This window comes from Pan troglodytes, chromosome 3 (assembly GCF_028858775.2).
Source record: "Pan troglodytes isolate AG18354 chromosome 3, NHGRI_mPanTro3-v2.0_pri, whole genome shotgun sequence".
NCBI lineage: Eukaryota > Metazoa > Chordata > Mammalia > Primates > Hominidae > Pan > Pan troglodytes.
In genome coordinates this window covers 8,643,879-8,670,795 of record NC_072401.2, presented here as the reverse complement: position 1 = coordinate 8,670,795, position 26,917 = coordinate 8,643,879, and the positions used below count along the sequence as shown (strand labels likewise).

Genomic DNA, 26,917 nt, shown 5'->3' with positions numbered 1-26,917 from the left:
AAAATGTTCACATTACCAAAAGTGATCTACAGATGCAATATAATCTCTATCAAAATACCAATAACATTCTTCACAGAAATAGAAAAAAAATCCTAAAATTCATCTAAAACCATAAAGACCTCGAATAGCCAAAGCAATCCCTAGAATGAACAAAGCCGGAGGTATCATACTACCTGACTGCAAATATACTATAGTAACCAAATCTATAGTAACCAAACAACTTGGTACTGACATAAAAACAGACATATCACTCAATGGAATAGAATAGAGAACCCAGAACTAAATCCATGCATTTTCAGTCAACTGATTTTTTGATGAAAGTGGTAAGAATATACGTTGGGGAAAGAATAGTCTCTCCATAAATGGTACTGGGAAAACTGGATATTGATAAGCAGAAGAATGAAATTAGACCCCTATCTTTTACCATATACAAAAAGCAATTCAAGAAGGATTAAAAACTTGAACATAAGACCTGAAACTATGAAACTGCTAGAAGAAAACAGAGGAAATACTTCAGGGCATTGGTCTGGATGAAGATTTTTTGGGTAAGACCTCAAAAACTCAGGCAACAAAAGTAGAAATAGACAAAGAGCATTATATCAAACTAAAAAACTTTTCCACAGCAAAGAAAACAATCAACAGAGAGTAGAGACAACCTACAGAATGGGAAAACATATTTGTTAAATATTCATCCACCAAGGAATTAATATCTAGAATATATAAGGAATTAAAATAACTTGGTAAAAATCAGATAATCCAATTAAAATGAGCAAATGTTGGTCTTGGCTGTGATATGAAAAGAAAAATAAGAAAAAATAAAAACTACTAAAAAATGTCAAAAATAATTTTTAAATTAAAAAAGGGAAACAAAAAAAGAAATAAATGGGCAAATGGTTTGAATAGACATTTCTCAAAAGAAGACATACAAATGGCCAGCATATGAAACCATGCTCCACATTGCTAATCATCAGGAAAATGCAAATCAAAACCACAGTGAGAAGTCATGTTGCCCCAGTTAACATGACTATTCAAAAAGACCAAAAAATGCTGTCAAGGATGGGGAGAAAGGGGAACTCTTACATATTGTTGGTGGGAATGTACATTAGTACAGCCATTATGGACAATAGCATGGAAGTGCTGCAAAAAACTAAAAATAGAATTACCATATGATCCAGCAATCCCACTACTGGGATTATGTCCAAAGGACATGAAATTAGTATGTTGAAGACATATCAGCACTCCCATGTTTACTGTGGCACTATTCCCAATAGCCAAGAGACAGAATCAACATCAACCCAAGTGTCCATCAACAGATGGATGGATGAGGAAACGTGGTATATATAATGGAATACAATTTGTTCACGTAAAATAATGAAATCCTGTCATCTCTAGATACGTGGATTTTGTAGGTCATTATGTGAAGTGAAATAAGCCAGGCACAGAAAGACTAATATTGCATGATCTCACTCATAGGTGGGAGCTAAAAAAGTTGACCTCATAGAAAGTAGAATAGTAATTATCAGAGGCTGGTAAGGGTAAGGAAGAGTGGTTTAGGAAGAAGTTAGTGAATGAATGGAAAATTACTAGGGTGACTACAGTTAACAATAATGTATTAAATATTTAAAAACAGCTAGAAGAGAAGATTTTGAATGATTTCAACGCAAAGAAATGACATATGTTTTAGGTGATGGCTATCCCAGTTGCCCTGATTTGATCATTACACATTATATACATGTACTGAACTATCACATGTACAAAATAAATAGGTATAATTATTACATATCAATTTAAAAATTTTAAAGATCTTAGAAAAAAGTTGCATGTGCATGTAATCTAAGAAGTTAAATAATCCCCGAGGCTTGCTATAAAAACCAGCGGTGCCCTGCCCCTCTACCCCACCCACTCAAATTATTCTTCCCCATAGGCAACCACTTCCTTTATTTTTTTTTTTAAAAAAGCCAATTTTGTTGGTGTAAGAATACCTCAGAATATTGCAAGTTTTGTTCCAGACCATTGCAATAAAGTGAATATCACAATAAAGCAAGTCACACAACTTTTTTGGTTTCCCAGTGCATATAAAAGTTATGTTTACACTACACTGTAGTCTACTAAGCATATAATATTAGCATTCTGTCTTAAAATGTATATACCTTAATTTGAAAATATTTTATTGCTAAAAAATGCTGACACAGACACCAAGTGAGCACATGCTGTTGGAAAAATGGTGCCGATAGACTTGCTCAATGCAAGGTTGCCACAGACCTTCAATTTGTAAAAAGAAATGTAGTACCTGTGAAGTGCGATAAAACAAGGTATGCCTGTATTTTCCTAAATAACATTCTTATATTGCTGCTTTTCAATTTTCCAGTTTAGTCAAGACCTATTGACTTCCCTTCATGGAAGAGGAGGTTTTAGCTTTCCCTCATTTCCTGCCTCCAACCTCACACCCTCCTTCCCATCAGCCTACCCCCAAACACAAAGAGAGTGTGATTCGTGTCAGATTGTTTTAGTTTAAGATCTTTGAGATGGAAAGCAGCCTTTCAATGATTAGGAGAAACACAAGATGGAAATAAAGATTTTATTACTTACAGGTCCTGAGGGTACACAGCGTGCCCAGAGGCCACACACACAGAAGTCAGGGAGCATGTGAGGGAGAGAGACAGAAGGACCCTTGCCTTTATTGGAGTCTAGGGCATTCTCTATACAGATTTCCTGCAGGGAGTTTTAATCGGTGGGTTTGAAGCAAGCAGGCACAAGTTCCAGAAGTCGTGCTGTGACTGAGAGGTGGCTACTGTGGCATATCTGCACGGTCCATGTGGGGTGAGTCAGTGGGATGAGTCAAGAAGGTTGTATCTGGATGTTCCATATGGAGGTGTTCACCAGGAGGAAGTTGCATATGCCAGATATCTGGATTGACACATCAAGGAACTGGGAGGAAGTGGAGAACTGGAAACCGTGTCGATGGTGATTGAGCCCTGCTTCTGTATGAGAAAGTCCAATTTATATTCAAAATCAATGTTGAGGCAACATAAAATTATAAGAACTCACCACATAGATAACCATGATTATATAAATGTAACTCAGAGCAGAGCTGTGTAATATACTATGATTACTTTTCCCTTCTTAACTTTTCCCCATAAAGATATTGTGTGTGTGTGTGTGCGTGTGCACGCGCGCGCATGCCTAATGCTAATGTAACCCCAAACTCTCTGCCTGTTGTCTAAATCTCCTCTCTAGACCTTGGGACACATCAGCTATTCCATATCTTCCTTGTTTTTATGCAGCTCATTCTCTATTGACTTTCTAATGAGGGTTCTGGGGAAGTAAAAATTATTGCAATCCTAAATGCCTGAAAATGACCTTATCAGATCTGCAGGCTTGATCGATAGTTCGGCTGGGTATCGAATTCTAGTTTGGAGATCACTTTCCTTCAGAAAAAGGCAGGCAGAGGCCAATTTTGCAGGAATTGCCTCATCATCTTCTAGTTGTCAGTATAGCTATCATCAAGTCCGAAGCTGTTGTGATTCCTAATTCTTTATATGTGACCTTTCCCTCTTCTGTTACCTATACAAAATTTAAATGAACAAATAAATGATTGATTTTTAGAAAACTCTTATTTGGCCCTCATTCATGTGTTCTTTGGATAGAAAAAAAGTTAAGTCTTGGTTTTACATATGGTCATGGAGACTAGACTAAAAAAAACTCAGAATAATTCAAGGCTGAAATAGTGGCTTTGTTTTTTCCCTCAATTTCCTCTAATGTGGAGCCACTGGGGCGTTACAATGTAAGGGAACGAAAAGTACAATCAATTTATTACTGTCACAACTATCTCACCTGTCAGCTGTGAGAACTGGCTGAGGTGGTTTCTGGCACACTGAACACAGTGCCTGTTGTGAAGTAGGCCCATGGCAGGTGGTGCTTCCAGAACTATCTTCTCCTGCACCGCAGCACTGCTCTCTCCCCATCCACCCGCCTGGAGCAGGAGGTTTTCCTGAGACACCTAAAACATACCTAGCCCTGGCCCTCTCCTACAACAGCTGCCTCTTGGGTCTCCATGGCCCTTAGTCAATGGTGTCCTGGTGCCGGCTTCACCCTGCCCAGCTAGCAGAGCCAACTGTGTGCATCTCCTCCCAACTCTGCACCAGCGACCTTGTGTTGGCAACGTAGAGGGAGTATTCACACTGTGGAAACTGGGGAATGCTGCATGTCACACTGCCCCAACCAAGAGCCAGTTGTTAAACATTTACCAGCACAGCACCACTTGGGACAACAGCTAAGTGTCTCAACCCAGCGTGTCTGTGTCCACATCCCCAAGGTTCGCATTGCCGGTGGCGTGGAGTAGGACTCACGAAGCGAGTGTTGGCTGTACGTGTGGTGTGTTCAGTGGACACTGGGCACAGCACCAGGACGATCACTGTAGGGGAGGAGTGGGAGGGTGGTGGGTTCCAGAAGGAACCCTGACTGGGAAAGACCCAATCGTATAGTGCCACAACCCCAGGGGCAGGTGAGCACTGACCACTCGCCCAAGGCTCCAGAGAAGCCAGGAGGGTCCCTGGGAGGAGTACGCCCTGCATTGCAAAGCCCTGGATATTTCCAGGAACTTGGAGAAGGATTTTTCCTTTTCAGAGGCTGCAGCTGTTACCCCAGGAAACCTCTTTCTTACGGAGTCAGGAGACCCAGGCTGGGTCCCAGCCTCACCAGCACCCAGGACCTAGCACACAGCGTCTGTAGAGTAAATGAACAGATGTCCCGCTGGGAGTCAGGCATGTTGCTTTGTGCTCTGAGCTTCCCTTTCTCATCTATAAAATGGGGGTAAAAACCTGACTTCCCAGGTGAAGTCAAGAGGAGAAACAATGTAAGCACCTGAAACCCGGCCCCAAAGGGTTAAGAGAATTTGCTCAATAGCAAAATTTTCTGAGCTGGTCTTGCAGGACAGCAAGAGAGAAAAGTTTGTTACCGTGCCTTCCATCTGCAGCAAAATTCGCCCATGAGCTGAGACTCCCGGGAACCAACATGGCTGACTGGAGTCTGGGCAGAATAGACTTGCGCACCCCATGAGTGGCTTTTTGACGTTAGAGGGCCAGAAACTCCACCTCCAGATTAGATGTTGCCATTTTCTGAACATGCAACCCATGAAGAAGCATGCTAGGGCAACAGCCCAAGCCCCAGGGACCCCCCAGACTCCCTTCCTTCTAGCCAGTCACTGCCCAACCACGAAACTCCAACCTCAGAATCTCTCCCTTAAATCCGTGGTGGCAAGGCAGGTACGGGGGCAGACAGATTTGAGCTCAACTCCTGTCTCCTTGTTCAGCTGCCTGGCAATAAGCCTTTGTCACTGCAAAAACCTGGTGCTTCTGTGTTCAGCTTTCCCTTGCACATAGGCAAACAAACCAAACCCAGTTTGGTTCGGTGACAAAACTTGTCAACTGCAATGCTAATGCCGGATTTCACCTTTCAGCCCAGAGGCCTGCACTCATTGTGACCTCCAGTGGCTCTGGAGGGTTCAGCCATGAACAGAGCCCCCCCTCCCTGCCCGTTGGCTTTCTTTTGGCAGGAGGGGGAGGGGAGTCAAGGGCAGCAGAGATGACGTGACCCTGACCCAGTGGAACATTGAGGATGCATTTGCCAAATGCATCCCAGTGTCTCTTGTGCCTTTCTCTGAGAATGGACCCGGAATGAGGTTGTAAGATACTGGGGGGCACTCGAGGCTCCAGAGCCTCCCACCGCTGCAGGTAACTCTTGGAGAGGAAGCACACTCTGTCCCCTCCTGTCTACTTTGAATTGGAAGTGGCATTGTCTTGGTTAAGAGCACAGGTTATAAGGTTGAAATCACAGTGCTGCCTTTACAGCTACATAAACTAAGGTTAGGAGATCTGGAACCCTGGGCCTCAGTTTCCTCATCTGCAAAATGGGGAGAAGAGAGATATTTTGAGAACCAAAACAATAATGAGATGCGGTTTGGCGAGCACTGAGCAGCACACAGTGGGTTCCCATATTTGCTATTATTCTTCTTACTGCCAGGTGTTGGGTGGCGTGCAAAAGAGCCAGGGGAGTTTCGTTTCCCTGGGTACTCATGATGGACACCTCCTGAGGTTCTGCTTGGAGCAGGCCTCTAGTGCATCCTCAAGAAGCTGAGGCCTCATGCAGACTGTGGCCCCCTGGTCCCCACCCTAGAGCTGCAGCATTCTGGGATGCAGGAGCTTCCCTCAAAGCTGAGCTGGGCCTGCCGGCTCCCTGTGGTTCTCATGAGGACTTGGCACCTACCCTGCCCCTGCCCTCCCTGTTGGGCAGCATCACTCACCGTCCTCCTGGGACCATCATCACAGCCAAGTCCAGTGTGCTCGCCAGTATCAAGCCAGGGAACCCACACCTTCTAGAAAGTGGGTGCAGAAACCCAGCTTGTGAACGCTGGCCAGATCCAGGCCCTGGGCAGGGCTGGGCCATGGATGCTGTCCAGCAACCTGAACCAGGTAGCCTGGGGCCTTCCAGACGCAGTGAGGATTGCTCCAGACGTCTCTCTCTTGCCAGCAGTTGAACACGGCTCAGGAAGGTGGCCATGAGACAGAGACACGCAGGGCAAGAATGTGGAGGGCCTGGAATGCTGGGATGAGGGCTGTGGAGGTGTGGATTTCCTGGAGGTGTGGGGTGAGGGAGCCAGGTGTCCAAAGTGATTTCTGGGTGCCAGGGATGGGGCTGATGGGTGGAGATGGTGAGGAGGTCACTGGGCACCTGGCCAGGTACTCTGCAGGGGGCTCCCTCTACGTCTCCAGGGGCCACCTGAGCTACTAGCATCACCTTTTTCTGATCACACCTCTCGGATCTCCATCCTTGTGGACTTTTCTTCCTGTGTGGTCCAGTGGTCTCACTCTGCCAGGCCATCCTGTGCCAGTGCCCGTGGGTATTTTAGCAGGTGTCCAGCAACCCCTTGTCCCCTTCACGGGCTCCTGCACAGTGTGCCCAGTGGGCAGTTTGCCTCGGCAGCAGGGTTGCCCTACGTTTGGGGTGTGCTGCAGGATGAATACGTGTCTTAGTCCATCCTGGCTGCTAGAACTAAGTGCCATACACTGGGCAGCTTACAAACAACATTTCTTTTTCACAGTGCTGGAGGCTGGAGGTCTGAAGTCAGGGTGCCAGCATGGTGGGGTTCTCGTGAGGGCCTCTTTCTGGCTGGCAGGCAGTTGCCTTCTCCCTGCATCCTCATGTGGTGGAAAGAGCATGAGCATCTCCCAAGCCTCTCTTATAAGGGCACGAATCCCCTGCATGAGGGCCCCACCCTCATGACCTTATCACCTCCCAAAGGCCCCACCTCCTAATGCAATCCCATTGTGGGTTAGGGTGTCAACACGTGAACTCTGGGGGACACAGACATTCTGTCCATAGAATATAACATCTGAGTCTCTGAGGGACCAACCCTCTCGGATCCTGACTAGGTCAGGGCTGACTCCCCATCTGGCTGGGAAAACACACATGGTAATGTTTCAATTTCTTTCAAAGTCAGAAGAAAAAGTGAATATAATAATGATGCATGTATAATAGTGAATCCAGCCTGGATACTGTTCATCTTTGTACCAACACAGCCATAAAACGCAGTTTTAACTTTTGTTTTAATGGAGGAAGATGTCCACTGAAGCAAACGCTCCTGGGGCCCATGGGAGTCATCGCGTGGCCTGGGTCAGATGGGCAGAGGGGGCACAAGGGCTCAGCAAGATTCAAGCACCTGAGGCTGACTCACTGGCAGCTGCTTCCTCCCTGGCATCCTCGGACCAAATCTTCAGATCATGACTTTCAGATACAGAAAACCCTCACCAGTGATTGAGTCTGTCTGGACTCTCTTGATCATAAGATGCAGAAGCACAATTCAAATCACCTTCAGCCAAAGGGGCCATTGATTGACTCAGCAATGGATAAGACTAACAGGAGATCATGCCTTATCCAGGCACGCCTGGATCCAGGGATGTGTTGGCAGGGCCCTGGCCACACCTGCACCTCAAAGACAAGCCTCCTCCACTCTCGGCAGCCTTGTGGTAAAGGCCGCCCCTCTATGGTCCCAGGAGCTCCTGGCTGACAGTGAGAATTTTGATCCCTGATGCCCTCAAGTGACCAGCACTGGGCCAGGCACACAAATGGTGCTTAAGCAGTGCTTTCGGGAATGCTTTCACTGCGAGTACCTGGGGGCCTGTCAGCCCCCTTCCTTCCTTCCTCTGGCCTTCTGCCCACCACAGTGAGCCCTGGGAGTCTACCGAAGCAGCCTTCTTGGTTCTGACAAAGTTTCCAGGGGGAGGTGGCTTTGCATGTCCAGAGCTACGAGGACAGATCCTGACCTCCTGCTGACGTGGACATGATGTTCTCACTCCTTCCTCTAGACACTGGAGCTCAGAGACAGCATGTGTGGGACACAGTGCCAGCTGGCGGCTGGAGAAGGCTCCCTGGAGAGTGGAGGGGGAGCCACCCCAGCAGCTGCCCATGTCTCCCCAGGGCTTGGCTTTCGAAGTGGGGTGAGGCGTGTGAGTTCAATGGGTGTGGACACGTGAGTCCAGGGTGTGTGTGGACACGCATGTCACAGACACTGACAGTGGTCTCCTGCCTGCCCCACAGCTCCCTGGCCCCTCTGTCTGTGCCCAGGCCACAGGCCACAGCCTGGATGCCTCTCATGCCCAGGTCACAAGCTTCAGTGGCTCCTTCTTTAAAATGTGAAGGATGAAGCCATTGTGTCTGCTCCTCTCCTGGTATCCATGGGGGAGATGGAGGCCACTGTGGTCTCGGCTCTGCCCCTGCCTCAGCCCCACCTCCCCCAAAGGCCTCTGGGGTCTCCTTGCCTGTGGGTCTGGGGCAGCTCAGCTCACTGTGGCAGCTCCATCCAGGGTTCCCTGCTGCGCCCCGTCCCCACACGGCCTGGGCCCCATCCCCGGGAGCACAGAGCAGGAACCGCACAGAGCCAGAGGGAGACCATGAACCTCAAGCCCGTATCCAGTACTGGCTCCTCACAGGAGACCAGGTGTCACTCTTGTTGCCGCCAGAGCCTTCTGCAGACGCGCCGGTTGATGACCAGGCCTCCCCGCTACGGCTGCTCCCAACCAGGCCCAAGTACCTAGGCCCTGGGGCTTCTGAGGCTGCCTGGTCTGCCCAGGGCCAAGGGTGCCTCCAGGTCAGTGTGCCTCTGTCCATGGGACTGTGTGTGACTCTCTGTGGCGTCTCTGGCTGCAGGTGTTTTGCTGTAACCAAGTGACCTTGTTTTTGCAAAATCAAGTTTTGCTGTCTGTCCCTGTGACCTTGAATGGTCTGGCTGGCGGGACCCCAGGAGTACCACTGGGCCTGAGGACCTCCCACCCACGTCCCTCTCAGTCCCCTGGGCAGGAGGCCAGCTTGGGGCTTTCTCTCCCATTGCACAGGTTGAGGGTCCCAAGTGGGGAAGTGGCTCAGGGGGACTGGCTTGTGTCATAGAGTCTCCCCGGGGGCTGCCCCATGCACCACCCGGCCCTGCTTTTGTTGCTGTCACCATGCAGGCACCAGACCCGGGCCCGGCACCAGACACTACCTCACCCTGCCCAGGTCTGCCAGCCTGTGGGACCTCAGCCATGGCCAGCTGGCCAGTCTAGGAGCAGGGACAGCCATTCATAAGTCTTCCTTGAACAGACTTGTGTGTGCTGAGGGGTTGGGAGGTGGCCTTCTTTGCTGTTCATGTCTCAGACTCACGAGCTGGAGAAGGGAGGAGAGAGTGGACAGAGTGAATGCCCGCCTAGCCTGAGCTGAGCAACTGTGCATGGCACTTGCCCACAGGGAATCTGAGACTCCGGCACTTGCCCACAGGAAATCTGAGACTCCCCGTGATGAGCCTGTGAGGTGGAGACTCCTATACCCATTCGACAGAGGAGAAAGCTGAGGCCTGAGAGATCCACTGACGCATTCAAGGTCTCACAGCTGGATGAGGGGGAGCCAGGATGCCAGGCCAAACCTATCTGCCCCATCCTGGTTGGTGCCCAGGCTAACTATCCCATCACACACTCCCTGGCATCTGTGCCAGTTCTGTGCAGGATGTCATCGGCATCTTTGTGCTGGGGCTGGAGCTCTGCAGACAAGTGGCAAGGGGTCCTGCCCTGGAGGCCTTACCTTCTAAACGGGTCCTTGTTTCCCAAGTCATTCCTGCCTATTGCACCCTCCCTACACCCCCATGCCCTAACTAAAAAACTAGGTGGCTTGTGTAGGGCTAGGACTAGAGTGGGCCCCAGGGCCCTAGTTTAAGGAGCTGCCCACTCTCAGGGCCATGGAAGTGCAGGATGTCATCTTGCGATGCCTTGCGCCGCCCCAGCAGCTCTGCGCCCCAGGGACTGTGGCGCCCAGGCCCAGAGGAGGACAGAGCCACCTGGCCTGTGCTGTCTCCAAGGTCCAGTTCCTCTGCACAGCCGTGAGTATGAGGGAGATCGCTGAGGGGGGACCCAGTGACCCTGTGTGCCTGTTGGGCCTGTTCCTGGCACTGCCTTCCCCAGACCTGGTACATCCCTTCCTCCCCCAGGCCAGAGTCCAGTCTCCTGCCTTCCTGGGAAGTCAAAGCGGGCAGAGCTCTAGAGCATATGACCAGCCTCCTCATCCCCCTGGTCCCTTGAGTTTTGCCAGCCTCCTCCTGGCCTCCTCCAGGGATTATCCTCCTCCTGCCTCTCTAGCCATAGATATCCCTGTCATGCAGCTCACCTGTTTCCAGGTCATTCACAGTGCTGGGGAGTCCTGGGGCTGGCCGGTGCCTCCTGGGCCTATCTCTGGGTCCCCAGCATGGGAGAAACACCAGGGATGCCCACCCATCACTCCTCCCAGGGCTTCTCAACTTTGAGAGAAAGCTTTTCATGTTTCCCAAGAGCCCCTGACCCTGTGGGGAATCCCACCATGGTGAGCTGCTTTGGTCCCTGGGGGAGCATCATCCTGACTTGGCAGGCTTTGAGGCAGGGGTGGCATCATTTATTCATCCCCCTATTTATTCATTCATAACCTTGGAATGTGTGTTCTAGGTCAGGCACCATTCTGCATCTGGGCTGGAGCGAGGGGTGGGAGCCACCGGGGAGCTTTGGCCCTAAATCAGGCAGGATTTGATGAGAGTCTGGATTCACTTGAGGAGAAGATAGGAAGTAACCGATGAGAATCAGAAGCCGACTCTGTAAGACAAAACCTACCCAGGCCCAGTTGTTGGATTAAATGAAAACCAGCCTGACTAGCACAACTAGTCTAACTATTCTAACTAGTCTGTGCAGTTAGAAGTTAGGGTAGATTTGAACTGGGTTTCCTAACTTCAGTGCTTTGGACATTTAGGGCCAGACAATTCTGTCTGTGGGTCTGTCCTGTGCACCGTGGGATACTGAGCGGCATCCCCAGCCTCTATCCACTGGATGCGAGCAGCATTCCTCTCAATTATGACAATAAAAAATGTCTGCAGACATTGCCAAATGCTCCTGTAGGCAACATTGCCCCTGATTGAGAATCACTGGGCTAGAGTTTACTTGGGAATCCCCGGGGGGCTGGTAGTGTTCTCTTTCTGATCAGGTGCTAGTTACATGGAGTATTCACACTGTGAAAATTCATCAAGCAGCACATTTACAACTGGAGCCCTTTTCTGTGTGTAGGTTACAGCCAGTAAGAAGTTCATTTAAAAAAAAATCACAGGAAAATAGGATGAAGGAATTGTTCTAAAGTTTTAGGGTTTTCAGCAACAGTGAGTTCTGAAGGTGTCAACAGTGGAATAGAGTCTCATAAGAGCCCCCAAAGAAATCAATCTGAGGCTGTTTTTGAAAAATCATAGATCATCCCTCAAGGAAGTGGTCAGCCCCATACACTTAGACTGGTTGATCATTGGCAGATGGGCCCTTGCCCTGATCCCATACTTTTTTTTTTTTTTTTTTTTTGAGATGGAGTCTCGCTCTGTCACCCAGGCTGAAGTGCAGTGGCATGATCTCGGCTCACTGCAAGCTCCGCCTCCTGGGTTCATGCCATTCTCCTGCCTCAGCCTCCCAAGTATCTGGGACTACAGGTGCCCACCACCACGCCCGGCTAATTTTTTGTATTTTTAGTAGAGACAGGGTTTCACCATGTTAGCCAGGATGGTCTCGATCTCCTGACCTTGTGATCCACCCACCTCGGCCTCCCAAACTGCAGGGATTATAGGCGTGAGCCACCACGCCTGGCTGATCCCATACTTTAGGAGCTTCCTGGGCTCTGATTCTCCCAGGGCCCGACATACAGTAGGTCTCAGCGATGACACTGAGTGGGTGAAGATTGCACAGTAATATAGATGGCTAGTTGAGTGTGCGTGAGCTGTTTTCTGAGCTTTTTGCTGAACTGCTTTGAAATTTTAATGAACAAAAGTCAAGGATGATTTTATTATTGTTTTTATAGTTAGTGACAAACCTGAAAACAACCTAGAGGTACAATAATGGTGAATGGTGAGGCACATTTCTGTGTCTCCACATATTGGAAAATGAGGCAGTAATTAACATCTCTGCTTAGAAAGAGGCTTAACATGACATAACATTAAGGGAGAAAGCAGGACTGAAACCTACTTAGAGGGTGTTTTCAGTCAACAAAATTCAGACATAGAAAAAAGACTGGAAAATCAAAGAACTAAATAAATGGAGAGATATCCCATGTTCATGGATAGGAAGATTCAATATCGTCAAGATGTCAGTCTTTATAGACCCGATGCCATTCCAATCAAGACCCTAGCAAGTTATTCTGTGGATATCAAAAAAGACTGCTTGCTTGCTCTGTCCAGGACCTTAAAAAAAGACTATATGGACACACACTCAAACATCAGTAGATGTCACTGCATGTTGACCTTATGAGTGATTTTAATTTTTTTCTTTGTGCTTTTCTGGATTTTCTGCAATGAATATGTGTTACTTTTAACATTAGAAAAGAACAATAAACTTTTTTAAAAGGAAGAAATGCAGAAAGAAAGAAGACAGGCCAGAGACAGGCTGAGGCAGATGAGCTTAGCAGCAGAGCCTTTTCATAACTGACTGGATGGGGCCCAGGAGTGTCACCGAGGCTGGCTGTCACACGTCTCCTTCCTGGGATCTGGCAGACCCTCCTGTCCAGGGGTTCTGGTGGGGAGATCATCCTGCAGAGAAGCTCAGTTCAGGCTGGCCTGAAATGTGGGCCCCTCTGTGTTTTATATCTGCAGAGGTGGAACACCTGGGAAGCATCCCATTTTCCATGGCTTAGATCCCATCCAAGAGGGGATTATTCCTCCAGCTGGGGTCTTTTACTTTAAAAGGCCTTTATAATAAATGATGGAGTGGGTATTGTCAAAAAATTCAACTGCAGTTTACGGTCGAGTCTCTCTGTTTACAGAACCCACAGTGGAAAGGCCTCAAGGAGGCCTAAAGGCACTTAGGGACTTGCCCCTCATACTCTGCTAAGCCTTCAAGGCTAGAATCCAGTGCTACTTCCTCCAGGAAGCCTTCTCTGATTTCCTGGGCCCACAGAGCTTGCTCCTTTGCTTAAAGCACTTGACCAGCCCCATTATGGTTCACTGAGCTTTTTCACCCTTGCAATGGAATCTGGTAAAGGGGATCAGGCTGGGGAAGGGGACATGTCCCCTCTCTGCCACTTCCTGACTGCATTAGTAAGCGTAGTTTGGCTTCCCCAAAAGCTGATCGGGAAGCAAGATTTTGGGAGTAAGTAGTTGTTGATCCCAGGAAGCCTTGGTAGGGGTGTGGGCAAGTGAGTCAGGGAAAGGAGGATGCATCAACACACAGGTCACAGCTGTGGGCAACTGGGGCTCACTCCTAGTGGGGCTCTCTGGGAGACTGTGGAGCACACCCCACTGAGGCACGAGAAAACTGATTTCACCCATAAACTGCTCTCCCTCCTGGTAGAGGGCAACTGTAGACATTGCCTCCCCAGCATGTCTGGCCTGCAGTGCGGACAGGTTGGCACACTCCCAGGCTGGTCCTGTGGCCTGAGGTTGCCACAGGCAGACAGACAGAAGTGGCCCTTAGCTGGAATGATGGAAGCCATCTGCAGGTGAGCTTGCCAAGGGTGGGGGGACAGAGCATCATCGGAGCCTGCTTCTGTGTCCTCTGACAACCTGAGGACCTCTGAGACTGCACCCATGTCCTGCACAGGAGTGGCATTTGATGATTAGCCTGTGCCGAGGGCCCAGGGGAGTTGAACAGCGAGACCACCTGCCTCTTCTCTGAGTCCCTGTCTCCTCTGGCCCAAAGCAGGTACTTAGGGAGGTTTGATGAAGAAAACAGAGGGTAAGGAGTGTTCATGCCAGCTCTAACCCAGTCCTGGAGAGGCCACAAAGCATTCATTCATTCAACAAATATTTATTGGCAGACTGTAACTGCCAAGCCCTGAACTTAAGCCTGTCCCAAATGCTAGTTGCGGCTCAGAGATCCTGACTCAAAAGTAGGACCCTTAGTCACTTGAAAAACAAGTGAAGGCAGAGGCTGGAGGTGCGGGGTGTGTTTACAGGCAGCGTGCGTGGTATGCACAGCTTGGGCTTTGGAATCAGATAAGCCCAGTCTCACATTCAGTTCTGCCACCTTCCAGCTGTGCATCCTGGGCACATCCCTTAACCTCTCTGAGCACATCTCCTCATCTGCAAAAGTGGACCACAAATGAGGTTACAGGGTCACCTGAGGATTTGATGACATCATGGACATCAAGTGCTCAGCACAATGCCTTCCACATGGTGAGTGGTCAACGTGGCATCACTATGGTAATGGGCGTGTTAGATGGGTCTCTCTCTGCCCAGAATTTGTGCCGAGAGCAAAGATACTGGGTGCCCACGCCTTCTGAAGAGGGAGCCAGAACCTCTCCGAAGGAGGGATCAAGGGGAGACTAAGGGGTGCTAGGTGTATCAACCTTGGCCCATCATCAGTTTGCTAAAAATGGCTGAGAGACTGGAGTGAGGGTGTTTTGGAGAAGACTGGGTGTTTCCACCCACAGGTTGGTAAAGAGGAGCATGCAGCCTGAAAGCCAGGTGAGGGGTATAGAGAGACTGCTCAACTGCCCAGAAGGAAGGGATGCCTTTGTAGAGCATAGTGGGGCAAAGTGCCCAGCATTCCAGAGTGGAGCCATGGTGGGGCCTGCCCAAGGGTCTTCCTGCAAGGGCAAGTGGCTGCAGGCAGAGCACTTGGGGGGGTGACTCACAGAGGCAGGAGCTGGGGAAGCGACAATTTGTTTTTCTAAGGCCACTCAAGGTTACCCTCCCCCACAATAGAATTTGAGCTTGGCCAAGTGAGGGCTTGTTAGCAGCTGAGTGGATGGACATCCCCATGAGCAAGTGCTTCTTGGCACATACATGTATGTGATTCTCTGGAATGAGCTTCTAGGAGCGGAATTGCTGGGTCAAAGCGGATGAGCATTTACCTTTTGAATAGACGGACAGAGCCAAACTGTCCTGCAGGGTCAGCGGGAGGGTGTGGCCACCAGCAAGGTGTGAGTGTCCTGTGTGCCCATGCCTAAGCATCCCTTAGATGAAAGTAATTCAGGGCCTTTGACTCTCCAGTAAGAAAAATTGAGGCAGAGAAAGCAGCCCAGTTTGGGGAGCACTTTATTTTCCAAACTCAGAAAGTCAGAGCCCATATCCCTCATCTTACAGGTGGGGAAACTGAGGCTTGGGAAAGGGAATGTGGTAGCTAGTCCCTCATCCCTGGAGCCTGCTGGCACTGTTCTACTCCTCAGGGTGTCTGGGAAGAGGCATTTTGGACCCCTGTGTTTCTGGAGGTGCATCTGAACAAAACTGGACAGTTTGGGAGGCTGCTACAGGCTTAGTAGTTGGCTCTGAAAAAAACAAAAGAACAAAATACAGACTGTGTCTGCCAATTTCCATGGTGTAAATGCTCTCACTATAGCCAATTTCAAGCTACCAATATGATGACATTGAACTTGGAGAGGGGAAGTGATGCACACCATTGTGTCTGGTGGGAACCACTTGAGTGCCCTCATCGGCTGAGCCACCCTAGGTCCTCAGCTGTTCCTGATTCAAAGAGAACCAGAGAAGAAGCTGGGCAGGACAGCCACCTTCATCCAAACGTGTGTCCCTCTGGAGGCACAGCAACTGTCTTCCCAAAAGAGAGGAGGCTTTGACTGGGTTGGGTGTCCTTTTCCATGTGTGTGGCACACTATGGGGCAGGGTTTGCCTCAGGCCACTTCCAGGCCTGCCCCACTGCACTCGGTGGCCAAGACCCACTGCCCCCTGGACTGCATGGCTGTGACTACCCTGGGACCTTTATTGAAAAACCCTGTTGGAACCCCTTTTTTCAGAGGACCTTCCTGCACACAGTCTTCAGCCTGCCTGTCAGGCCCTATTGATTTCAATAGGGATGGCACCAGATTCAAGAGGCTGAAGAAGAGACCCAGAGACAGCACCGAGACCTAGGGCTTCATTAGACGGAAGCTTACAGGGATGGACCAGTGGTGGCTGGATGGACAGGAGAACCTCAACTGCTTGCAAAAAGCATGTGGTTTATGTAGCACTTTTCCTTGGCGCCTCCCCCAACAACCTCCATCCACCTGGCAACGTTCACATAACCCAAAACACAGGGTCTCAATCCCCTGTACGGCCTGCATTCCGTAGGATGAGGCCAGGAGCTCAGATGTTCCTCAGATAAGGAATGAATCTCTGGGTTGGCCACTCCCAGGTTCCTTAGCTCACAACTCTGAACATATATTCTTCTCAGACCATGGGGTCATTCTCAGGGTGTGCTTCAGTTACGCTGTTGCTCTCAGGTTCATCTACCACCCACTGCTCCATAACCTTCCAAAACCCCAGGGGTAGCTGTTATCATCCTTCTTTTACAGGTGAGGAAACTGAGGCTTAGAAAGAGATCACTCTTCCAAGGCCACACAGCTAGTCCCAGGTCTCATGTTAGTTTCACTGAACTAGTGGCACGGATGACATAACAGCTGACACTTGGGCAATTCCCTGGCCGGTGCTGTGCCAAGCATCTTCTTCCTGAAACCACCACTTATGGGTTGTGCTGCAAGAGTAAGTTCTCCAACATCTCTAAGCTACAGTTTCTCCTGGAAAGACTGGATAAGATGCAGTGCACCAGGGCTTAGCACAAGGCCAGATACACATTCTACAGAACACCATGGAACAAACGTTATAGAAGAGATCGACTGCGCTGGTGACTCATGCCTGTAATCCCAGCACTTTGGGAGGCCGAGGTGGGCGAACTCCTGAGGTCAGGAGTTCGAGACCATCCTCAACATGGAGAAACCCCGTCTCTACTAAAAACACAAAATTACCTGGGCGTGGTGGTGCATGCCTATAATCCCAGCTACTCGGGAGGCTGAGGCAGGAGAATTGCTTGAACCTGGAAGGCAGAGGTTGCAGTGAGCCGAGATTGCGCCATTGCACTCCAGCCTGGGCAACAAGAGCAAAACTCCATCTCAAAAAATAAAAAAATAAAAAGGACGAGATCAACTGTTCTGGGATTCCTTGGGGGTAGACATCTAGACCTGCTTGAGTCAGAAGATGCCTTCATGGCCAGAGTGTCTGCTGAGCCCGGTGCCACTCAGGGAGAGAAAAATGACTCTGCAAAACAGTTCAAGGGACTCAGTGTTACTCAGGGAGAACTGGGAGGGGAAGAGAGGAAAGTGAAAGAGCAGGTGGGACAGGTTGGAGGGGAAAATAGCCCTCCAGTGATGACTAGGGTTCCAAGGGGAGCAAATCCTACTGTGGGGATCTTGAAAAATCTTCATGTCATTTGCTGAGAGGCTGAGATATGCCTTCCTTCCCTTGTACCCCAGGAAATTTTCAGTAAAGTTAATATTTCTCTCTTATATATTTATGCAAGTGGATTCTTCTTGAGAAACACTGATGTTGATGGTGGTGATGATGATGATGGTGATGGTGAAGATAGTGGTGATGGTGATGGCAGTAATTGTGACAATGATGAAGATAAGGGTGATGGTGATGATGATGATGGTGTTGATGATGGTGATGGTGATGATGGTGTTGATGGTGGTAATGATGAGGATGAGGGTAATGTTGATCATGATGGTGATGGTGGTAATGGTGACGATGATAATGATAATGATGCTGCTGATGATAGTGATGGTGATGATGACAGTAATGGTGATGATGATGGTGTTGATGGTGCTAATAATGAGGATGAGGGTGATGGTGGTGATGGTAATGGTGGTGATGGTGATGATGATAATGATGAGGATGGTGATGACGAGGGTAATGGTGATGATGACGGTGTTGATGGTGGTAATGATGAGGATGTGGGTTATGGTGATGCTGGTGGTGATGGTGACGATGCTGGTTTTGATGATGGCGATGATGATGGTGATAGTGATGATGCCTGATATGGTGTGGCTCTGTGTCCTCATCCAGATCTCACCTTGAATTATAATCCCCATAATCCCCATGTGTCAAGGGTGGGACCAGGTGGAGGTAATTGAATCATGGGGGTGGTTTCTCCCATGCTGTTCTCTTGATAATGAGGGAGTCTCCTGAGATCTTATGGTTTTATAAGCATCTGGCATTTCCCCTGCTTGCTCTCATTCTCTCTACTGCTGCCATGTGAAGAGGTGCCTTCTGCCATGACTGTAAGTTCCTTGAGGCCTCCCCAGCCATGCAGAACTGTGAATCAATTAAACCTCTTTTCTTTATAAATTACCCAGTCTCAGGTATTTCTTCATAGCAGTGTGAGAATGGACCCATACAATGCCAATAGTTGCTAATATTGGGGAGGGAAGTTTTAGTTTTAGTTTAACTTTGCCAAAATTATCCCATTTCATCCTAACAGAACCCCTTTGAGGTGTGCACCACTATTGTTGAGTCCCATGTACAGGTTGCACCAGGTGAAAGAGCTGCTCATGTGAGCACAGGAGTCCAGGGGCAGCAAGGAAGGGGATGTCTGGAAATTCTGAGGCTCACTACCACCCCCATGAGGAGGGATGGCTGTTCTGCTTCCTATGCATAGAAGCCAAGGCCCAGAGAGGGAGAGAAGCTTGCCTGAGTTCACAGAGCTGGGGGTAGCAGAGACAAGGTGGGAACCCAGGCAGGTTCGAGCTTTCACTAAGCACCAAGGTAAGTGCTAGGAATGCAGAGATGAATCAGACAGACTCAGTCCCTGTCCTCAGGAGCTCCTGGTCTGTTGATGGAGACAGGCACGTAAACTGATGGCAGGAGAGGAACAAGGAGGCATACCCTGTGGATGGGCAGGGAAAGCTTCCCAGAGGAGATGGCACCTGGTCCTGCAGAGAAGGGGAACCACATTCAGATAGTGGGCCCATGGAGGCCAGCAGGCAGGGTCATGCACGAGCAGCCCTCATAGTCTCAGCCATGACCCCATCCTGAGTCTCAAACCTTCAGCTGGCCAAGCAGGATGGCCGCCTCGGCAGTCACCTCTCCCAGACCTATTTTTAGATGTAATTGAGCATTAAAATCAAACACATTGTCAAGATAGTGGCCAACTTGGATCCCTTCCATGAACAGGCCCTCTTCGCTACACCAAAATAGAAGAAAATTGCTCTCCTTGTGGATGACATGGACTTCTGGCAGAGGCTTTGACTTCCAGTGGACAGAGGCCAGATCACGACACAGCCCTTGGATGACCTGGGCGCATCAGTGCTTCCTACCAAATACAGCATAAAAATGCATGCAGAAAGGCACTGCAGTTCATCTCATAAAAAGGCAGCTTCCTCCTGGGGCAGGCCATGGTGCCAGGCGTGTGTGAGCAGGCTGACCTCAGAGAGGAAGCAGAGATCCTACTTGCTACAGTGAGTACGCTCAAGATAGTTTGTTATTGTAATTAATACTAAGTTGAAAGCCACTGGATCTAAGGACTGGGAAGACTTTTTGGACCATCTTAGCAATACACAACTTATCATAGGCCCAAGTTACTTATCATGAGCTCACCATGTGCAGATACTGCACTGAACACCTACATTTTAGGCATTGTCCCCGCATAACCACCCATGAGATGGATAATTTATTATTCCATTTCATGGATGACAGTATTGAGGCTCAAAAGGGGTAAGTAATTTGTCCTACTAGTTGGTAAGTAGGTGGTTTGGAATTTGAATTCAAATCTGTTGAACCCAAAGACTATGAGCTTAATTTCTCCATGACATTGTTCCTCTGTCTTGCAGTTCATCCTCCTCTTATTCATCCCCAAAGCCCAGCTCAAATGTCACCTCCTCCAGGAAGCACACCCTGTCTGCTGGATTGGATTGGATGCTTCGTCTCTCAGAGCAGTGATCACACTAAGATGCTTTCTCTGCCAGACGGAGATCCCCCGAGGCCAGGGACTGTGTGTGACCATCTCTGTTAGCCTTCAAGCCCAGACCAGGCAACTCCCTCTGGAAAGGTCTGATGCCGACTTGGAAGGATCAACGAAGCTTTTCTTTCTATAGGGAAGGAAACCGAGGTCTAAGGGGAGGGGCAGTGAGCTGTGTAGTGTGGTGATCAGAGTCTTAGATCCCATGGTCAGAGTGGCACGGATTGCAATTCACACACTGCCACATTTTACTTCAGTTTATTTTGAGACAAGGTCTGGCTCTGTCGCTCAGGCTGGAGTGTAGTGGCGCGATCTTGGCTCACTGCAGCCTCGACCTCCTGGGCTCAAGCAATCCTCCCATCTCAACCTCCCAAGTAGCTGGACCACAGGCATGTGCTACCATGCCAGCTAACTTTTTGATTTTTTATAGAGATGGGGTTTCCCTATTTTTCTCAGGCTGGTCTTCAACTCCTGGACTCAAGCAATCCTGCTTTGGCCTCCCAAATTGCTGGGATTACAGATGTGAGCCACCGCACCAGGCCTCTGCCATGTTTTAGACACGCTGGTATGGACAAGCTACCTGAGCTGTCTGAGCGTTCACTTTGTTAGGATGCAGACACTGCTGTTATCCCAGGGTTACCGTGAATGTAGAACCAAAACTCAAGCCTTTCAAGCCCTTAGCATGGTATCTGGTGAACACTCAGAGTTCCACAAGCGATCATTTCTATTGACATGAAAAAACAAAACAAAACCAGACTTCATTGCCACACAGACTAGGGACAAAACACATTTATCTCCTTGTGTTTTCTACAAAAAGCCCGTACCGGTGTGCCCCAGGGGTAATCTTTTTTCACTTTTAAAGTTTGTGGCAAGCTATATATATATATTCCTCCTCCTCCTTCTTTTAACAACCTTTTAAACATATAGAAACCAGTCTTATCTTCTGGGCCATATAAAAACAGGCTGTGTGCTGGATGTGGTCTGCAGGCTGCAGTTTGCAGACATCTGCCCCGGAGAATTGGCTGGCCTGGGGAATCCCTTCTGAGGAGGATGAGGTCTCTCATGTGTATGTAACATTGGGGTCTGTTACATGTATGTACTACGATGTATTTAACATGAGGATAAGTCATATTAAAAGGACAATAACCATTTTTCAGAACAAATGAAAGCCATAAATAATCACATTGTGACAAAGCTGAAACACCGAAGACAGAGAATCTTTTTTTTTTTTTTTGAGACAGGGTCTCGCTCTCTTGCCCTGGCTGGAGTGCAGTGGTGCAATCACAGCTCACTGCAACCTCTGTCTTCTGGGCTCAAGGGATCCTCCCACCTCAGCCTCCTGAGTAACTGGGACTACAGGCTCATGCCTAATTTTTAAATCTTTTTGTAGAGACGAGATCTCCCTATATTATCCAGACTGGTCTCCAACTCCTGGGCTCAGGTGATCCTCCCGCCTCGGCCTCCCAAAGTGCTGGGATTATAGGCGTGAGCCACTGTGCTGGCCTAATGAGAGAATTGTAAAAGCCACTGGAGAGAAAAGACCATTTGCCTACAAGGCTGACAGTTATATTTTGGCATGCTTCTGACCCCACCACAATAGAACCCGCTGGCAGAACCAATGGCAGGTGACAGAAATCAGAACCGAGGCTGTGGTGTATTTTAGATATTTCATTATCAGAATGCAACAGTGTGACAGGCCAGATGATAGATTCATAGGTTAACTACGTTTTCTATTTGTTATGTGTTTGAAATATTTCATGATCTTAAAATGTTCCTATCTAGAATATAAACAAGGCAAAAAGAGGTTAAACCGTGGGCTCTGAGGGCTGCACAACACCTAATGCACTGAAGCATCTCAGGTGTGCATCCCCACAGGTGTGTCCTGTGCCGCAGATGCTGCCTGTGGGGTTTCCACGCCCCCCATCACCCCATCCTGCTGACCGTGTCTTATTGTAAGTGCCGGTAGCTCTTTGCCTGAGTCCTCCCCTCTGCGCTCACCCAGGGCCTGCTGGAGGGGCCGGGCCGGCCACGTCTTCTAGAGCAGCCCTCGGCCAGGGACGACAGGAGTGGAGGAGGAACACCCAGCTCCCTCTCCCCTTGGTGGGCGAGGCTGCCGTGTGTCCCACACACCACCGCAGAGGTCACAGAAGGATGGTGCCTGGGCACCCACCAGGGCAGTCTGAAGAAGGCACATGGGCTCCTTTCCCTCCCTGTCTCGCTTCCCTGCTGTCCCACTAGGGCTTCCAGGGATCACCTCGCAACAAACCACTCACACCTGAATACTTGATTCAGGCCCGGCTTGGGGCCCTGGCCCTAGACAGCGTGCTCACACGCTAGACAAATGCTCACACGTGTGTGCCTGGCTCTCAGCTCCCGCCAGGTCTTCTTTACCCAAGATTCCACAACATTTATTCTGCACACCTGTCGGCCCACAACAAGACTAGCATTACTGTTGAGCCTAAGGAGGAAGAGGGTCCCGGGTGGTGATACAGCCTGCAGGGTAAGCCGATGGTGGGCAGGAGGAGAGATGGCGAAGGGGCTGAGATGAATTCAGGGGGCCTGGTCACGGCCGGGGGTGGGAGGCCTCGTCCCAGGGGGGCCTGGTTGCAGGGTGGGGCATTGCAGGAGGCCTGGTTGCAGGGAGGGGGCCGTCACAGGTGTCCTGGTTGCAGAGGTGCTGGCTACAGCAGGGCGTAGTCGCAGGAGTTCTGGTCACAGGGGGGCCTGGTCCTGGAATGACAGAAGGAAGCCAGGCATGAGGAGAAGGAGCTGGGCAGGTGCCTGGGCCGGATGAGGCCTGGCTGGGGATGCATGAATCCTGGGCACTGACTGTGGAGGGGACTCTCAAATTAGCCGGCCCATGAAGCTGAGCCGAGGAAGAAATTTACCCAAAGTGTCTCAAGCCCCTCACTGTCTCCGGGTCTCCGGTGGGCCTGAGGCAGGGTGAGGAAGGCCGCGTCTGGAGGTGGGAGAGGGTGGGGGCACACACAGCAAGGAGCATTCCTTGGTCTCTGAGTCAGCATCGGAGCAGGGCTGAACTGGAGGGAAGGCGGAGCCACAGCACAGACGCAAAGGGAAATGTTTGGAAAGACTCGGTAACCTTGCAATCACGTTTCGGGTCACGAACTCTCTAAAAGCAGGCTTTGCTTCATTTCAGTGAACGTGAAAATACACAAAGGGGGCCTTGCTGGCCACTCTTGGCTGGAGTTGCCCCCAGCTTCCTGAGCTTCTCACATTGCCAGGCGCTGGCACAGAGCCCAGCCTTGCGGGTGGCGAGGAGGCCCTGCAGGGGCACATTCTGTCTGCACGTGTGTGGCGGGAACCTGCCATGCCTACACTCTGCCACCCAGTGACTCAGGTGTGGCCAACCAAACATGGAGCGTGGTGTCCCCTGCACCCTTGCTTAAGGGCCAGGAGTCCCCGGGAATGCCGTCAGCCAGGGGAGAGTGGAGGAGCAGAACGGGTCTGTTTGGAAACGGTTTCCCTCCTGAAGCAGGAGTGGGGACAGCAGCTCTGCAGTGCCTGCTGTGGCTGGGTCCTCAGACATGTCCATGTCCATCACATCCAGGAGGTCCTCCCTAGACCGTGCCATTCACGTTCAAGGTCAGAGCGTGCTGTACATCCGCCACTGCAATCTCCTCAGCAATGGCAGGAAGGTGTCTTGGGGAACAGGAGGCTTTTTCTAGTTTCACCAAGACATGCATCAGGCCAGAGGGGAGGAGGATCAGGTAACTGTTGTAACAACTCTGTGAGATGCATATTAAAGACTCCATTTTACAGATAGGGAAACTAAGGCTCAGAGAGATTGCCAAACTTGCCAGAGCCAGGGTTTGGCTCTGAACGGGGGCTTGCACCAACTGAAGATTCTGACAATTTCTGTAAAATGCATCTCAGCTGAGAGTGCAGGAGCCACTGCTGAAGGACCAGGGAAAGAAGGCTCTAGAGGTGCCGGGAGACCAGCACCACAGGAGGGCCTCCTGGGGTTTACAGGTTTGGAGCATGGACTGGGAAGAGGGAAAGAAAACCCACAGGCGGATTTGAGACTTGTTTGCAGATGAGCTGAATTGGGTGGTGGCAAGAAGCTCTCCAGCAATTCTGGAGATGCCAGGTCTCAAGGCAGGGGTCGGTATTCCAAACGAAGGTGCTCCTCATCGGGGATTGGAAGGCAGCATCCCTGCCCTCTCCCCTCGGTGCCCCCTCAAGTGAAGCCTGCTGGTAGACACACCTGCCCAGCACCCACAGGTCAAGGCCAGCTTCTCTTTCAGGACAGAGACTGGAGATGTCCAAGAAAACCCACACAGGTGCTTAGCTGAATCCGCCAGGTCCTCCAGCCATATGTTCAAACAGACACACAGGACCAGCAGACCCTAGAGTAAGACCAGTGGCCAGGAGGCAGTCTGGGGTGGACAAGAGCTGTAGAGAAAACAGAGCCCACTGTGCTTTCTAACAAGTTGTATTAAAAACATATGAATTACTATCCCCAGAGAGATTTCAGATTTTGCATCCATAAAACGAGAATAGGCTACTAGAAAGAAAGAAGCAATCTGAGAATAAGAAGGAGTACATGAAAAAAATAAAATAGAAGGAAAAGTCAAGGTAATCTTTCTGAATTTATATAGCCAAAGACGAAGAGGTAGAAAACGCAGAGTAATAAAATGGTAATAGCTAACAGCATATTTTGAGTGGGTATCTATACTGTTTAATCATTCACTCTGCAAGGGAGAATGATAATGATCTCCATTTCACAGATGAGAAAACTGAGGAAAGAGAAATTAACTAAATTGGCAATGGCCACATAGCTAGAAAGTTTCAGAGCTGAAATTCAAATGCAGATTGTGTGGTTCCAGATTCTGTGCTCTAAACATAATATGATATTGATTCTGGAACAACCTAGGAGGGCAACATTTGTCGAGTAGAAGTTCAGAAAAACCCAATGAGTGATACGGCTGAAGCTGTGCTAGAGGGTAGTTTATACTTTCAGCATATGTATTAAAGTTCTTCTTGAGAGGCAAATTAAACCCAAGGTAGAAAGTAGAAGACAAGAAATAATAAGGGTAAGAGCAGCAGTTAATGAAATAGAAAGCAAATATACAATGAAAAGGATCAACACAGCCAAATTTGGTTCTTTAAAGAGTAATAAAATTTAACCTCCTGATAAAGCTTGAGAGAGAGAACAAATAGCAAAGTCAAAAATGAAAATAGAGACGTAATTGGAGAAACTGAAGACATCAAAGAAATAAAAAGAGGAAATTATAAACAACTTTATGTTGATATATTTGACTTTTTTTTTTTTTTTTGAGGTGGAGTCTCGCTCTGTCGCCCAGGCTGGAGTGCAGTGGCGTGATCTCGGCTCACTGCAAGCTCCACCTCCCGGGTTCACACCATTCTCCTGCCTCAGCCTCCCAAGTAGCTGAGACTACAGGCACCTGCCACCATGCCCAGCTAATTTTTTTGTATTTTTAGGAGAGACAGGGTTTCACTGTGTTAGCCAGGATGGTCTCGATCTCCTGACCTTGTGATCCGCCCACCTCGGCCTCCCAAAGTGCTGAAATTACAGATGTGAGCCATTGCATCCAGCCTACATTTGACATTTTAGATGAAATGAACACATTCTCAGAGAAATACAACTTACCTAAACAGACACAAGAAGAAATGGAAAATCTAAACAGTCCTATAACTATTCAAACAATTAAATCCATAATTTAAACCATTCCACAAACAAGACTCCAAGAACAGATGTCAATTCTATTGCCATTTAAGAGAGAAAGAATGCCAAACTTATACAAACTCTCCCACAGAACAGAAGATAAATCTTCCCTCTTAACAAAATTTTAAGTATATAATACCATATAGCTGACTATAGAAACCATGTTGAACAATAGGTCACTAGAACTTACTCATCTTGTGTAACTGTAATTTTATAACCATTGAACAGCAGTTCCTCATATCTCTCTCTTCCCATCCCATGGTAACCACCATTATATTGTCTATTTCTATACTTTTAACTGTTTTAGATGCCTCATATAAGAGGAAGCATGCAGTATTTGTCCTTGTATGGCTTACTTGTTTCACTTAGCATAATGTTTTCCAGATATATCCACAAGAGAAGGAATTTTATATACATAAAATAAAGAGTTCATTTCTACAGTATATAAAAGAACTCCTGCCACACAGTAAGAAAAAGGCAATTTAAGAGAATAATGGGCAAGACTCAAACAGGTACTGCTCCAGAGAGGACATCTAAATTACCAATAAATACAGTACTTGAGAAGTTGCCAGACCTCCCTCATTAAGAATCATGGAATTGCAAATTGAAATCCATGAGTTACCGCTGCATGCCCACAAAATGTCTCACATCCAAGAATGACAACATCAAGTGTTGGTGAGGATGTGGAGCAACAGGAATTCACACACTGCTGTTGGGAGTGCAAAGTAGTTAAACTACTTTGAAAAGTTTGCATTTCTACCAAAACTGAATATATGTATACTATATGGCCCAGCAGCTTCAGTCCTAGAAATACGCCCAACAGAGATGCTTCCACAAGTCACAAGACACAGCTATGAGGATGTTATGTCATGATGCACCATAGCCCCAAGTTAGAAACACCCCAAAGTGGCCATCAACAGGAGACCAGGTAAAGGAATTGCCACATGTTCCCAGAGCAGATACTATACAATGGTGG

General features: G+C 48.8%; 1 long non-coding RNA gene across 1 annotated transcript; it reads right to left on the bottom strand.

Moving 5' to 3' along the window:
- Positions 1-15,530: 15,530 nt before the first annotated feature.
- Positions 15,531-19,314, bottom strand: LOC134809822 (uncharacterized). The gene is made up of 4 exons (XR_010156380.1): positions 18,968-19,314; positions 17,461-17,536; positions 17,248-17,365; positions 15,531-15,777 (listed from the first exon to the last, which is right to left on the bottom strand). It is a non-coding gene; the product is annotated as an uncharacterized LOC134809822 (long non-coding RNA).
- Positions 19,315-26,917: the final 7,603 nt, after the last annotated feature.